At 46.1% G+C, this 13,841-nt stretch overlaps 6 non-coding genes across 6 annotated transcripts; all 6 read left to right on the top strand.

Annotated features, from left to right (window-relative positions):
* Positions 1–1,049: 1,049 nt before the first annotated feature.
* Positions 1,050–1,240, top strand: LOC130307333 (U2 spliceosomal RNA). The gene has a single exon (XR_008856523.1). It is a non-coding gene; the product is annotated as a U2 spliceosomal RNA (small nuclear RNA).
* A 2,094-nt stretch (positions 1,241–3,334) lies between these two features.
* On the top strand, positions 3,335–3,525 carry LOC130307332 (U2 spliceosomal RNA). Its single transcript, XR_008856522.1, has one exon. It is a non-coding gene; the product is annotated as a U2 spliceosomal RNA (small nuclear RNA).
* A 2,092-nt stretch (positions 3,526–5,617) lies between these two features.
* On the top strand, positions 5,618–5,808 carry LOC130307330 (U2 spliceosomal RNA). The gene has a single exon (XR_008856519.1). It is a non-coding gene; the product is annotated as a U2 spliceosomal RNA (small nuclear RNA).
* A 2,092-nt stretch (positions 5,809–7,900) lies between these two features.
* Positions 7,901–8,091, top strand: LOC130307329 (U2 spliceosomal RNA). Its single transcript, XR_008856518.1, has one exon. It is a non-coding gene; the product is annotated as a U2 spliceosomal RNA (small nuclear RNA).
* A 2,088-nt stretch (positions 8,092–10,179) lies between these two features.
* Positions 10,180–10,370, top strand: LOC130307328 (U2 spliceosomal RNA). Its single transcript, XR_008856517.1, has one exon. It is a non-coding gene; the product is annotated as a U2 spliceosomal RNA (small nuclear RNA).
* A 2,088-nt stretch (positions 10,371–12,458) lies between these two features.
* LOC130307327 (U2 spliceosomal RNA) lies at positions 12,459–12,649 on the top strand. The gene has a single exon (XR_008856516.1). It is a non-coding gene; the product is annotated as a U2 spliceosomal RNA (small nuclear RNA).
* Positions 12,650–13,841: the final 1,192 nt, after the last annotated feature.

The following is a 13,841-nucleotide window of genomic DNA, read 5'->3' as shown; positions in this document are numbered from 1 at the left end:
GAAGAAAAAGAAGAATAATACGCCCAGAAAAGAGGCGAAAAGGAGAAAAACGTAAAAAAACGTGAAAAAAAAGTAAGAGGAAGAGAAGGGAAAAAAAGGTGGAAATGGGTTTAAAAGTGATTTCGGCGGAGAAATATATATATATATATATATATATATATATATATATATATATATGCGCACACACACACATAGATATAAACGTATTCTCCGTTGAGATATTGCAGCCGCTGCTGTGTCCAGGCCCAGAAGCCTTAGCACTGTGCTGTGATGTCACTCAATACCACTGACATCACTAGGTGTAAACAACATCTCTCCTTTGCTGTGTATGTGACTATGGAGCTGTTTGGTGATGTCGTCTATTACGGCCTTCATAGAAGCAACAGGAGATTGTTGCATCCATCTTGAACCCTCAGAACTACAGTGCTATGATGTCACTCACTTCCACAGGCCTTGCAGAGTGTAAACAACAACAACCCAGCTTTGTTGTGTATGTAACCAAAGGGATTTGTGATGTCACCTAGAACCTTCACAGCAGCGACAGCTTTATGAGGAGCATCAGCACTGCTCTGCCTGAGCAGAACCATCACCGCCATAGGTTGTCAAATAACCCGGATTTAACCCACACAGGTAAGTCCAATGGGGTGCAGGCATGTCCTCTATGCTTACAGCTTCCCGTGGGTGTTGGTTTGATACCGTTTGGGGACAGCCAAGGAGGCATCTGCAGGCAACAAAGGTAGGTGTGTGCTTGTGTGTGTGTTTCCTATGCAGATCCTAAGCCCAGTGTCACATGCAAGTAGGAGGAGTAAGAAGGGTTCCTGGCAAATCCGGGTTATGGATTGCATTTAAAAAGGCCCCGTGGGAGTGCAATGGGCCCCTGTCTTGCTGCTTAGCAATAATGGTATGGGTTTAGGTTCTGCTGTGTGTACTGGTGGTTGACTGCCCCCCAGCCCAGAGTGTGCATGGAAAATTGTCTGGCAGCCTCCCTGACAGCAAGCAGTGATAGTGCCCATGAAGGGGACCTTGTTGGGCCCGCCCCTTTCACGGTTATCGCTTCTCGGCCTTTTGGCTAAGATCAAGTGTAGTATCTGTTCTTATCAGTTTAATATCTGATACGTCCCCTATCTGGGGACCATATATTAAATGGATTTTTGAGAACGGGGGCCGATTTCGAAGCTTGCTTCCGTCGCCCTATGCATTGACCCGATATGGCAGTATCTTCGGGTACAGTGCACCACCCCCTTACAGGGTTAAAAAGAAAGATTCCTACTTTCATTGCTACCTGCTTGCTGGCTAGCCAGCTAGCCAGCCCTGTGGGCCTTGCTGCTGCTGCAGCCAAAAAACAAAAGGTGGTGCTGCTGCTGCTTCTGCTGCTTCTGCTTCTGCTTGTGTCTGGCCCCTGTTGGAGCGTCCAGGCACAGGACTTCTGCTGCTGCTGACTAAATGGCCTCCTTAATTGGATCATTTGAGTAGCCAGCACACCTGTGCAGGTAGGGCATGACATGATAGGCAGCTGCCTTGATAGCGGGTGGGTGCTGAATGTTCCTAATTGACAAAATAAGATTAATGCTTATGAAGAAATATAAAATCTCATCCCTTCCCCAATATCGCGCCACACCCCTACCCCTTAATTCCCTGGTTGAACGTGATGGACATATGTCTTTTTTCGACCGTACTAACTATGTAACTATGTAACATAACATGGGGGGGGGGGGGGGGGGGGGTCTCCTGGCTGTTCACACAGGTGTGTCATTGCTGTACATTGACCATGCATTGCTTCTGTGGTATTGCAAAGGCAAAGACAAATGCTTCCAGCCATCCATTGCACTAATGGATTGGTCATCAGCTGGCTGTCTATGTCCCGCATCAATATAGACCAAAGTACAGAGGGTTAGGCTATGCTATTGTGCACCTACCTGATGCATCAGAAGGTGCGAGGCCCTTGCTAAATTCTGTGCACAGACTTTGAGATCTATGCTTTAGACTGTATCTAAACCTGCTCCAACATGGACTGACATTCTGGCCTACTTTCAGCCGATGCGACTTGTCTGTCGCTGAACAGTCGCTTTTTATGTATTCAGCACCTATGTATAATGTTGTAAAAATGCTCTAGAAGCTAAAGTCGCAGAAATGTCACACATATTTGGCCTGCAACTTTCTGTGCGACAAATTCAGACAGGAAAAATCAGTATAAATCCTTAGAAAATTATCCCCCAGTGTCTCCATCTGCTGGCGGTATTGAATAAGCATTGCTGCACTGATGGGGTATGCATTAGACGAAAAAAAAGAAGAAAAAGAAGAATAATACGCCCAGAAAAGAGGCGAAAAGGAGAAAAACGTAAAAAAACGTGAAAAAAAAGTAAGAGGAAGAGAAGGGAAAAAAAGGTGAAAATGGGTTTAAAAGTGATTTCGGCGGAGAAATATATATATATATATATATATATATATATATATATATATATGCGCACACACACACATAGATATAAACGTATTCTCCGTTGAGATATTGCAGCCGCTGCTGTGTCCAGGCCCAGGAGCCTTAGCACTGTGCTGTGATGTCACTCAATACCACTGACATCACTAGGTGTAAACAACATCTCTCCTTTGCTGTGTATGTGACTATGGAGCTGTTTGGTGATGTCGTCTATTACGGCCTTCATAGAAGCAACAGGAGATTGTTGCATCCATCTTGAACCCTCAGAACTACAGTGCTATGATGTCACTCACTTCCACAGGCCTTGCAGAGTGTAAACAACAACAACCCAGCTTTGTTGTGTATGTAACCAAAGGGATTTGTGATGTCACCTAGAACCTTCACAGCAGCGACAGCTTTATGAGGAGCATCAGCACTGCTCTGCCTGAGCAGAACCATCACCGCCATAGGTTGTCAAATAACCCGGATTTAACCCACACAGGTAAGTCCAATGGGGTGCAGGCATGTCCTCTATGCTTACAGCTTCCCGTGGGTGTTGGTTTGATACCGTTTGGGGACAGCCAAGGAGGCATCTGCAGGCAACAAAGGTAGGTGTGTGCTTGTGTGTGTGTTTCCTATGCAGATCCTAAGCCCAGTGTCACATGCAAGTAGGAGGAGTAAGAAGGGTTCCTGGCAAATCCGGGTTATGGATTGCATTTAAAAAGGCCCCGTGGGAGTGCAATGGGCCCCTGTCTTGCTGCTTAGCAATAATGGTATGGGTTTAGGTTCTGCTGTGTGTACTGGTGGTTGACTGCCCCCCAGCCCAGAGTGTGCATGGAAAATTGTCTGGCAGCCTCCCTGACAGCAAGCAGTGATAGTGCCCATGAAGGGGACCTTGTTGGGCCCGCCCCTTTCACGGTTATCGCTTCTCGGCCTTTTGGCTAAGATCAAGTGTAGTATCTGTTCTTATCAGTTTAATATCTGATACGTCCCCTATCTGGGGACCATATATTAAATGGATTTTTGAGAACGGGGGCCGATTTCGAAGCTTGCTTCCGTCGCCCTATGCATTGACCCGATATGGCAGTATCTTCGGGTACAGTGCACCACCCCCTTACAGGGTTAAAAAGAAAGATTCCTACTTTCATTGCTACCTGCTTGCTGGCTAGCCAGCTAGCCAGCCCTGTGGGCCTTGCTGCTGCTGCAGCCAAAAAACAAAAGGTGGTGCTGCTGCTGCTTCTGCTGCTTCTGCTTCTGCTTGTGTCTGGCCCCTGTTGGAGCGTCCAGGCACAGGACTTCTGCTGCTGCTGACTAAATGGCCTCCTTAATTGGATCATTTGAGTAGCCAGCACACCTGTGCAGGTAGGGCATGACATGATAGGCAGCTGCCTTGATAGCGGGTGGGTGCTGAATGTTCCTAATTGACAAAATAAGATTAATGCTTATGAAGAAATATAAAATCTCATCCCTTCCCCAATATCGCGCCACACCCCTACCCCTTAATTCCCTGGTTGAACGTGATGGACATATGTCTTTTTTCGACCGTACTAACTATGTAACTATGTAACATAACATGGGGGGGGGGGGGGGGGGGTCTCCTGGCTGTTCACACAGGTGTGTCATTGCTGTACATTGACCATGCATTGCTTCTGTGGTATTGCAAAGGCAAAGACAAATGCTTCCAGCCATCCATTGCACTAATGGATTGGTCATCAGCTGGCTGTCTATGTCCCGCATCAATATAGACCAAAGTACAGAGGGTTAGGCTATGCTATTGTGCACCTACCTGATGCATCAGAAGGTGCGAGGCCCTTGCTAAATTCTGTGCACAGACTTTGAGATCTATGCTTTAGACTGTATCTAAACCTGCTCCAACATGGACTGACATTCTGGCCTACTTTCAGCCGATGCGACTTGTCTGTCGCTGAACAGTCGCTTTTTATGTATTCAGCACCTATGTATAATGTTGTAAAAATGCTCTAGAAGCTAAAGTCGCAGAAATGTCACACATATTTGGCCTGCAACTTTCTGTGCGACAAATTCAGACAGGAAAAATCAGTATAAATCCTTAGAAAATTATCCCCCAGTGTCTCCATCTGCTGGCGGTATTGAATAAGCATTGCTGCACTGATGGGGTATGCATTAGACGAAAAAAAAGAAGAAAAAGAAGAATAATACGCCCAGAAAAGAGGCGAAAAGGAGAAAAACGTAAAAAAACGTGAAAAAAAAGTAAGAGGAAGAGAAGGGAAAAAAAGGTGGAAATGGGTTTAAAAGTGATTTCGGCGGAGAAATATATATATATATATATATATATATATATATATATATATATGCGCACACACACACATAGATATAAACGTATTCTCCGTTGAGATATTGCAGCCGCTGCTGTGTCCAGGCCCAGGAGCCTTAGCACTGTGCTGTGATGTCACTCAATACCACTGACATCACTAGGTGTAAACAACATCTCTCCTTTGCTGTGTATGTGACTATGGAGCTGTTTGGTGATGTCGTCTATTACGGCCTTCATAGAAGCAACAGGAGATTGTTGCATCCATCTTGAACCCTCAGAACTACAGTGCTATGATGTCACTCACTTCCACAGGCCTTGCAGAGTGTAAACAACAACAACCCAGCTTTGTTGTGTATGTAACCAAAGGGATTTGTGATGTCACCTAGAACCTTCACAGCAGCGACAGCTTTATGAGGAGCATCAGCACTGCTCTGCCTGAGCAGAACCATCACCGCCATAGGTTGTCAAATAACCCGGATTTAACCCACACAGGTAAGTCCAATGGGGTGCAGGCATGTCCTCTATGCTTACAGCTTCCCGTGGGTGTTGGTTTGATACCGTTTGGGGACAGCCAAGGAGGCATCTGCAGGCAACAAAGGTAGGTGTGTGCTTGTGTGTGTGTTTCCTATGCAGATCCTAAGCCCAGTGTCACATGCAAGTAGGAGGAGTAAGAAGGGTTCCTGGCAAATCCGGGTTATGGATTGCATTTAAAAAGGCCCCGTGGGAGTGCAATGGGCCCCTGTCTTGCTGCTTAGCAATAATGGTATGGGTTTAGGTTCTGCTGTGTGTACTGGTGGTTGACTGCCCCCCAGCCCAGAGTGTGCATGGAAAATTGTCTGGCAGCCTCCCTGACAGCAAGCAGTGATAGTGCCCATGAAGGGGACCTTGTTGGGCCCGCCCCTTTCACGGTTATCGCTTCTCGGCCTTTTGGCTAAGATCAAGTGTAGTATCTGTTCTTATCAGTTTAATATCTGATACGTCCCCTATCTGGGGACCATATATTAAATGGATTTTTGAGAACGGGGGCCGATTTCGAAGCTTGCTTCCGTCGCCCTATGCATTGACCCGATATGGCAGTATCTTCGGGTACAGTGCACCACCCCCTTACAGGGTTAAAAAGAAAGATTCCTACTTTCATTGCTACCTGCTTGCTGGCTAGCCAGCTAGCCAGCCCTGTGGGCCTTGCTGCTGCTGCAGCCAAAAAACAAAAGGTGGTGCTGCTGCTGCTTCTGCTGCTTCTGCTTCTGCTTGTGTCTGGCCCCTGTTGGAGCGTCCAGGCACAGGACTTCTGCTGCTGCTGACTAAATGGCCTCCTTAATTGGATCATTTGAGTAGCCAGCACACCTGTGCAGGTAGGGCATGACATGATAGGCAGCTGCCTTGATAGCGGGTGGGTGCTGAATGTTCCTAATTGACAAAATAAGATTAATGCTTATGAAGAAATATAAAATCTCATCCCTTCCCCAATATCGCGCCACACCCCTACCCCTTAATTCCCTGGTTGAACGTGATGGACATATGTCTTTTTTCGACCGTACTAACTATGTAACTATGTAACATAACATGGGGGGGGGGGGGGGGGTCTCCTGGCTGTTCACACAGGTGTGTCATTGCTGTACATTGACCATGCATTGCTTCTGTGGTATTGCAAAGGCAAAGACAAATGCTTCCAGCCATCCATTGCACTAATGGATTGGTCATCAGCTGGCTGTCTATGTCCCGCATCAATATAGACCAAAGTACAGAGGGTTAGGCTATGCTATTGTGCACCTACCTGATGCATCAGAAGGTGCGAGGCCCTTGCTAAATTCTGTGCACAGACTTTGAGATCTATGCTTTAGACTGTATCTAAACCTGCTCCAACATGGACTGACATTCTGGCCTACTTTCAGCCGATGCGACTTGTCTGTCGCTGAACAGTCGCTTTTTATGTATTCAGCACCTATGTATAATGTTGTAAAAATGCTCTAGAAGCTAAAGTCGCAGAAATGTCACACATATTTGGCCTGCAACTTTCTGTGCGACAAATTCAGACAGGAAAAATCAGTATAAATCCTTAGAAAATTATCCCCCAGTGTCTCCATCTGCTGGCGGTATTGAATAAGCATTGCTGCACTGATGGGGTATGCATTAGACGAAAAAAAAGAAGAAAAAGAAGAATAATACGCCCAGAAAAGAGGCGAAAAGGAGAAAAACGTAAAAAAACGTGAAAAAAAAGTAAGAGGAAGAGAAGGGAAAAAAAGGTGGAAATGGGTTTAAAAGTGATTTCGGCGGAGAAATATATATATATATATATATATATATATATATATATATATATATGCGCACACACACACATAGATATAAACGTATTCTCCGTTGAGATATTGCAGCCGCTGCTGTGTCCAGGCCCAGGAGCCTTAGCACTGTGCTGTGATGTCACTCAATACCACTGACATCACTAGGTGTAAACAACATCTCTCCTTTGCTGTGTATGTGACTATGGAGCTGTTTGGTGATGTCGTCTATTACGGCCTTCATAGAAGCAACAGGAGATTGTTGCATCCATCTTGAACCCTCAGAACTACAGTGCTATGATGTCACTCACTTCCACAGGCCTTGCAGAGTGTAAACAACAACAACCCAGCTTTGTTGTGTATGTAACCAAAGGGATTTGTGATGTCACCTAGAACCTTCACAGCAGCGACAGCTTTATGAGGAGCATCAGCACTGCTCTGCCTGAGCAGAACCATCACCGCCATAGGTTGTCAAATAACCCGGATTTAACCCACACAGGTAAGTCCAATGGGGTGCAGGCATGTCCTCTATGCTTACAGCTTCCCGTGGGTGTTGGTTTGATACCGTTTGGGGACAGCCAAGGAGGCATCTGCAGGCAACAAAGGTAGGTGTGTGCTTGTGTGTGTGTTTCCTATGCAGATCCTAAGCCCAGTGTCACATGCAAGTAGGAGGAGTAAGAAGGGTTCCTGGCAAATCCGGGTTATGGATTGCATTTAAAAAGGCCCCGTGGGAGTGCAATGGGCCCCTGTCTTGCTGCTTAGCAATAATGGTATGGGTTTAGGTTCTGCTGTGTGTACTGGTGGTTGACTGCCCCCCAGCCCAGAGTGTGCATGGAAAATTGTCTGGCAGCCTCCCTGACAGCAAGCAGTGATAGTGCCCATGAAGGGGACCTTGTTGGGCCCGCCCCTTTCACGGTTATCGCTTCTCGGCCTTTTGGCTAAGATCAAGTGTAGTATCTGTTCTTATCAGTTTAATATCTGATACGTCCCCTATCTGGGGACCATATATTAAATGGATTTTTGAGAACGGGGGCCGATTTCGAAGCTTGCTTCCGTCGCCCTATGCATTGACCCGATATGGCAGTATCTTCGGGTACAGTGCACCACCCCCTTACAGGGTTAAAAAGAAAGATTCCTACTTTCATTGCTACCTGCTTGCTGGCTAGCCAGCTAGCCAGCCCTGTGGGCCTTGCTGCTGCTGCAGCCAAAAAACAAAAGGTGGTGCTGCTGCTGCTTCTGCTGCTTCTGCTTCTGCTTGTGTCTGGCCCCTGTTGGAGCGTCCAGGCACAGGACTTCTGCTGCTGCTGACTAAATGGCCTCCTTAATTGGATCATTTGAGTAGCCAGCACACCTGTGCAGGTAGGGCATGACATGATAGGCAGCTGCCTTGATAGCGGGTGGGTGCTGAATGTTCCTAATTGACAAAATAAGATTAATGCTTATGAAGAAATATAAAATCTCATCCCTTCCCCAATATCGCGCCACACCCCTACCCCTTAATTCCCTGGTTGAACGTGATGGACATATGTCTTTTTTCGACCGTACTAACTATGTAACTATGTAACATAACATGGGGGGGGGGGGGGGTCTCCTGGCTGTTCACACAGGTGTGTCATTGCTGTACATTGACCATGCATTGCTTCTGTGGTATTGCAAAGGCAAAGACAAATGCTTCCAGCCATCCATTGCACTAATGGATTGGTCATCAGCTGGCTGTCTATGTCCCGCATCAATATAGACCAAAGTACAGAGGGTTAGGCTATGCTATTGTGCACCTACCTGATGCATCAGAAGGTGCGAGGCCCTTGCTAAATTCTGTGCACAGACTTTGAGATCTATGCTTTAGACTGTATCTAAACCTGCTCCAACATGGACTGACATTCTGGCCTACTTTCAGCCGATGCGACTTGTCTGTCGCTGAACAGTCGCTTTTTATGTATTCAGCACCTATGTATAATGTTGTAAAAATGCTCTAGAAGCTAAAGTCGCAGAAATGTCACACATATTTGGCCTGCAACTTTCTGTGCGACAAATTCAGACAGGAAAAATCAGTATAAATCCTTAGAAAATTATCCCCCAGTGTCTCCATCTGCTGGCGGTATTGAATAAGCATTGCTGCACTGATGGGGTATGCATTAGACGAAAAAAAAGAAGAAAAAGAAGAATAATACGCCCAGAAAAGAGGCGAAAAGGAGAAAAACGTAAAAAAACGTGAAAAAAAAGTAAGAGGAAGAGAAGGGAAAAAAAGGTGGAAATGGGTTTAAAAGTGATTTCGGCGGAGAAATATATATATATATATATATATATATATATATATATATATATGCGCACACACACACATAGATATAAACGTATTCTCCGTTGAGATATTGCAGCCGCTGCTGTGTCCAGGCCCAGGAGCCTTAGCACTGTGCTGTGATGTCACTCAATACCACTGACATCACTAGGTGTAAACAACATCTCTCCTTTGCTGTGTATGTGACTATGGAGCTGTTTGGTGATGTCGTCTATTACGGCCTTCATAGAAGCAACAGGAGATTGTTGCATCCATCTTGAACCCTCAGAACTACAGTGCTATGATGTCACTCACTTCCACAGGCCTTGCAGAGTGTAAACAACAACAACCCAGCTTTGTTGTGTATGTAACCAAAGGGATTTGTGATGTCACCTAGAACCTTCACAGCAGCGACAGCTTTATGAGGAGCATCAGCACTGCTCTGCCTGAGCAGAACCATCACCGCCATAGGTTGTCAAATAACCCGGATTTAACCCACACAGGTAAGTCCAATGGGGTGCAGGCATGTCCTCTATGCTTACAGCTTCCCGTGGGTGTTGGTTTGATACCGTTTGGGGACAGCCAAGGAGGCATCTGCAGGCAACAAAGGTAGGTGTGTGCTTGTGTGTGTGTTTCCTATGCAGATCCTAAGCCCAGTGTCACATGCAAGTAGGAGGAGTAAGAAGGGTTCCTGGCAAATCCGGGTTATGGATTGCATTTAAAAAGGCCCCGTGGGAGTGCAATGGGCCCCTGTCTTGCTGCTTAGCAATAATGGTATGGGTTTAGGTTCTGCTGTGTGTACTGGTGGTTGACTGCCCCCCAGCCCAGAGTGTGCATGGAAAATTGTCTGGCAGCCTCCCTGACAGCAAGCAGTGATAGTGCCCATGAAGGGGACCTTGTTGGGCCCGCCCCTTTCACGGTTATCGCTTCTCGGCCTTTTGGCTAAGATCAAGTGTAGTATCTGTTCTTATCAGTTTAATATCTGATACGTCCCCTATCTGGGGACCATATATTAAATGGATTTTTGAGAACGGGGGCCGATTTCGAAGCTTGCTTCCGTCGCCCTATGCATTGACCCGATATGGCAGTATCTTCGGGTACAGTGCACCACCCCCTTACAGGGTTAAAAAGAAAGATTCCTACTTTCATTGCTACCTGCTTGCTGGCTAGCCAGCTAGCCAGCCCTGTGGGCCTTGCTGCTGCTGCAGCCAAAAAACAAAAGGTGGTGCTGCTGCTGCTTCTGCTGCTTCTGCTTCTGCTTGTGTCTGGCCCCTGTTGGAGCGTCCAGGCACAGGACTTCTGCTGCTGCTGACTAAATGGCCTCCTTAATTGGATCATTTGAGTAGCCAGCACACCTGTGCAGGTAGGGCATGACATGATAGGCAGCTGCCTTGATAGCGGGTGGGTGCTGAATGTTCCTAATTGACAAAATAAGATTAATGCTTATGAAGAAATATAAAATCTCATCCCTTCCCCAATATCGCGCCACACCCCTACCCCTTAATTCCCTGGTTGAACGTGATGGACATATGTCTTTTTTCGACCGTACTAACTATGTAACTATGTAACATAACATGGGGGGGGGGGGGGTCTCCTGGCTGTTCACACAGGTGTGTCATTGCTGTACATTGACCATGCATTGCTTCTGTGGTATTGCAAAGGCAAAGACAAATGCTTCCAGCCATCCATTGCACTAATGGATTGGTCATCAGCTGGCTGTCTATGTCCCGCATCAATATAGACCAAAGTACAGAGGGTTAGGCTATGCTATTGTGCACCTACCTGATGCATCAGAAGGTGCGAGGCCCTTGCTAAATTCTGTGCACAGACTTTGAGATCTATGCTTTAGACTGTATCTAAACCTGCTCCAACATGGACTGACATTCTGGCCTACTTTCAGCCGATGCGACTTGTCTGTCGCTGAACAGTCGCTTTTTATGTATTCAGCACCTATGTATAATGTTGTAAAAATGCTCTAGAAGCTAAAGTCGCAGAAATGTCACACATATTTGGCCTGCAACTTTCTGTGCGACAAATTCAGACAGGAAAAATCAGTATAAATCCTTAGAAAATTATCCCCCAGTGTCTCCATCTGCTGGCGTATTGAATAAGCATTGCTGCACTGATGGGGTATGCATTAGACGAAAAAAAAGAAGAAAAAGAAGAATAATACGCCCAGAAAAGAGGCGAAAAGGAGAAAAACGTAAAAAAACGTGAAAAAAAAGTAAGAGGAAGAGAAGGGAAAAAAAGGTGGAAATGGGTTTAAAAGTGATTTCGGCGGAGAAATATATATATATATATATATATATATATATATATATATATATATGCGCACACACACACATAGATATAAACGTATTCTCCGTTGAGATATTGCAGCCGCTGCTGTGTCCAGGCCCAGGAGCCTTAGCACTGTGCTGTGATGTCACTCAATACCACTGACATCACTAGGTGTAAACAACATCTCTCCTTTGCTGTGTATGTGACTATGGAGCTGTTTGGTGATGTCGTCTATTACGGCCTTCATAGAAGCAACAGGAGATTGTTGCATCCATCTTGAACCCTCAGAACTACAGTGCTATGATGTCACTCACTTCCACAGGCCTTGCAGAGTGTAAACAACAACAACCCAGCTTTGTTGTGTATGTAACCAAAGGGATTTGTGATGTCACCTAGAACCTTCACAGCAGCGACAGCTTTATGAGGAGCATCAGCACTGCTCTGCCTGAGCAGAACCATCACCGCCATAGGTTGTCAAATAACCCGGATTTAACCCACACAGGTAAGTCCAATGGGGTGCAGGCATGTCCTCTATGCTTACAGCTTCCCGTGGGTGTTGGTTTGATACCGTTTGGGGACAGCCAAGGAGGCATCTGCAGGCAACAAAGGTAGGTGTGTGCTTGTGTGTGTGTTTCCTATGCAGATCCTAAGCCCAGTGTCACATGCAAGTAGGAGGAGTAAGAAGGGTTCCTGGCAAATCCGGGTTATGGATTGCATTTAAAAAGGCCCCGTGGGAGTGCAATGGGCCCCTGTCTTGCTGCTTAGCAATAATGGTATGGGTTTAGGTTCTGCTGTGTGTACTGGTGGTTGACTGCCCCCCAGCCCAGAGTGTGCATGGAAAATTGTCTGGCAGCCTCCCTGACAGCAAGCAGTGATAGTGCCCATGAAGGGGACCTTGTTGGGCCCGCCCCTTTCACGGTTATCGCTTCTCGGCCTTTTGGCTAAGATCAAGTGTAGTATCTGTTCTTATCAGTTTAATATCTGATACGTCCCCTATCTGGGGACCATATATTAAATGGATTTTTGAGAACGGGGGCCGATTTCGAAGCTTGCTTCCGTCGCCCTATGCATTGACCCGATATGGCAGTATCTTCGGGTACAGTGCACCACCCCCTTACAGGGTTAAAAAGAAAGATTCCTACTTTCATTGCTACCTGCTTGCTGGCTAGCCAGCTAGCCAGCCCTGTGGGCCTTGCTGCTGCTGCAGCCAAAAAACAAAAGGTGGTGCTGCTGCTGCTTCTGCTGCTTCTGCTTCTGCTTGTGTCTGGCCCCTGTTGGAGCGTCCAGGCACAGGACTTCTGCTGCTGCTGACTAAATGGCCTCCTTAATTGGATCATTTGAGTAGCCAGCACACCTGTGCAGGTAGGGCATGACATGATAGGCAGCTGCCTTGATAGCGGGTGGGTGCTGAATGTTCCTAATTGACAAAATAAGATTAATGCTTATGAAGAAATATAAAATCTCATCCCTTCCCCAATATCGCGCCACACCCCTACCCCTTAATTCCCTGGTTGAACGTGATGGACATATGTCTTTTTTCGACCGTACTAACTATGTAACTATGTATGTAACATAACATGGGGGGGGGGGGTCTCCTGGCTGTTCACACAGGTGTGTCATTGCTGTACATTGACCATGCATTGCTTCTGTGGTATTGCAAAGGCAAAGACAAATGCTTCCAGCCATCCATTGCACTAATGGATTGGTCATCAGCTGGCTGTCTATGTCCCGCATCAATATAGACCAAAGTACAGAGGGTTAGGCTATGCTATTGTGCACCTACCTGATGCATCAGAAGGTGCGAGGCCCTTGCTAAATTCTGTGCACAGACTTTGAGATCTATGCTTTAGACTGTATCTAAACCTGCTCCAACATGGACTGACATTCTGGCCTACTTTCAGCCGATGCGACTTGTCTGTCGCTGAACAGTCGCTTTTTATGTATTCAGCACCTATGTATAATGTTGTAAAAATGCTCTAGAAGCTAAAGTCGCAGAAATGTCACACATATTTGGCCTGCAACTTTCTGTGCGACAAATTCAGACAGGAAAAATCAGTATAAATCCTTAGAAAATTATCCCCCAGTGTCTCCATCTGCTGGCGGTATTGAATAAGCATTGCTGCACTGATGGGGTATGCATTAGACGAAAAAAAAGAAGAAAAAGAAGAATAATACGCCCAGAAAAGAGGCGAAAAGGAGAAAAACGTAAAAAAACGTGAAAAAAAAGTAAGAGGAAGAGAAGGGAAAAAAAGGTGGAAATGGGTTTAAAAGTGATTTCGGCGGAGAAATATATATATATATATA

This window comes from Hyla sarda, unplaced genomic scaffold, assembly GCF_029499605.1.
Source record: "Hyla sarda isolate aHylSar1 unplaced genomic scaffold, aHylSar1.hap1 scaffold_1421, whole genome shotgun sequence".
Classification (NCBI taxonomy): Eukaryota; Metazoa; Chordata; class Amphibia; order Anura; family Hylidae; genus Hyla; species Hyla sarda.
Note: the sequence above shows the minus strand (reverse complement) of the source record. Positions and strands in the feature narration are given on the sequence as shown.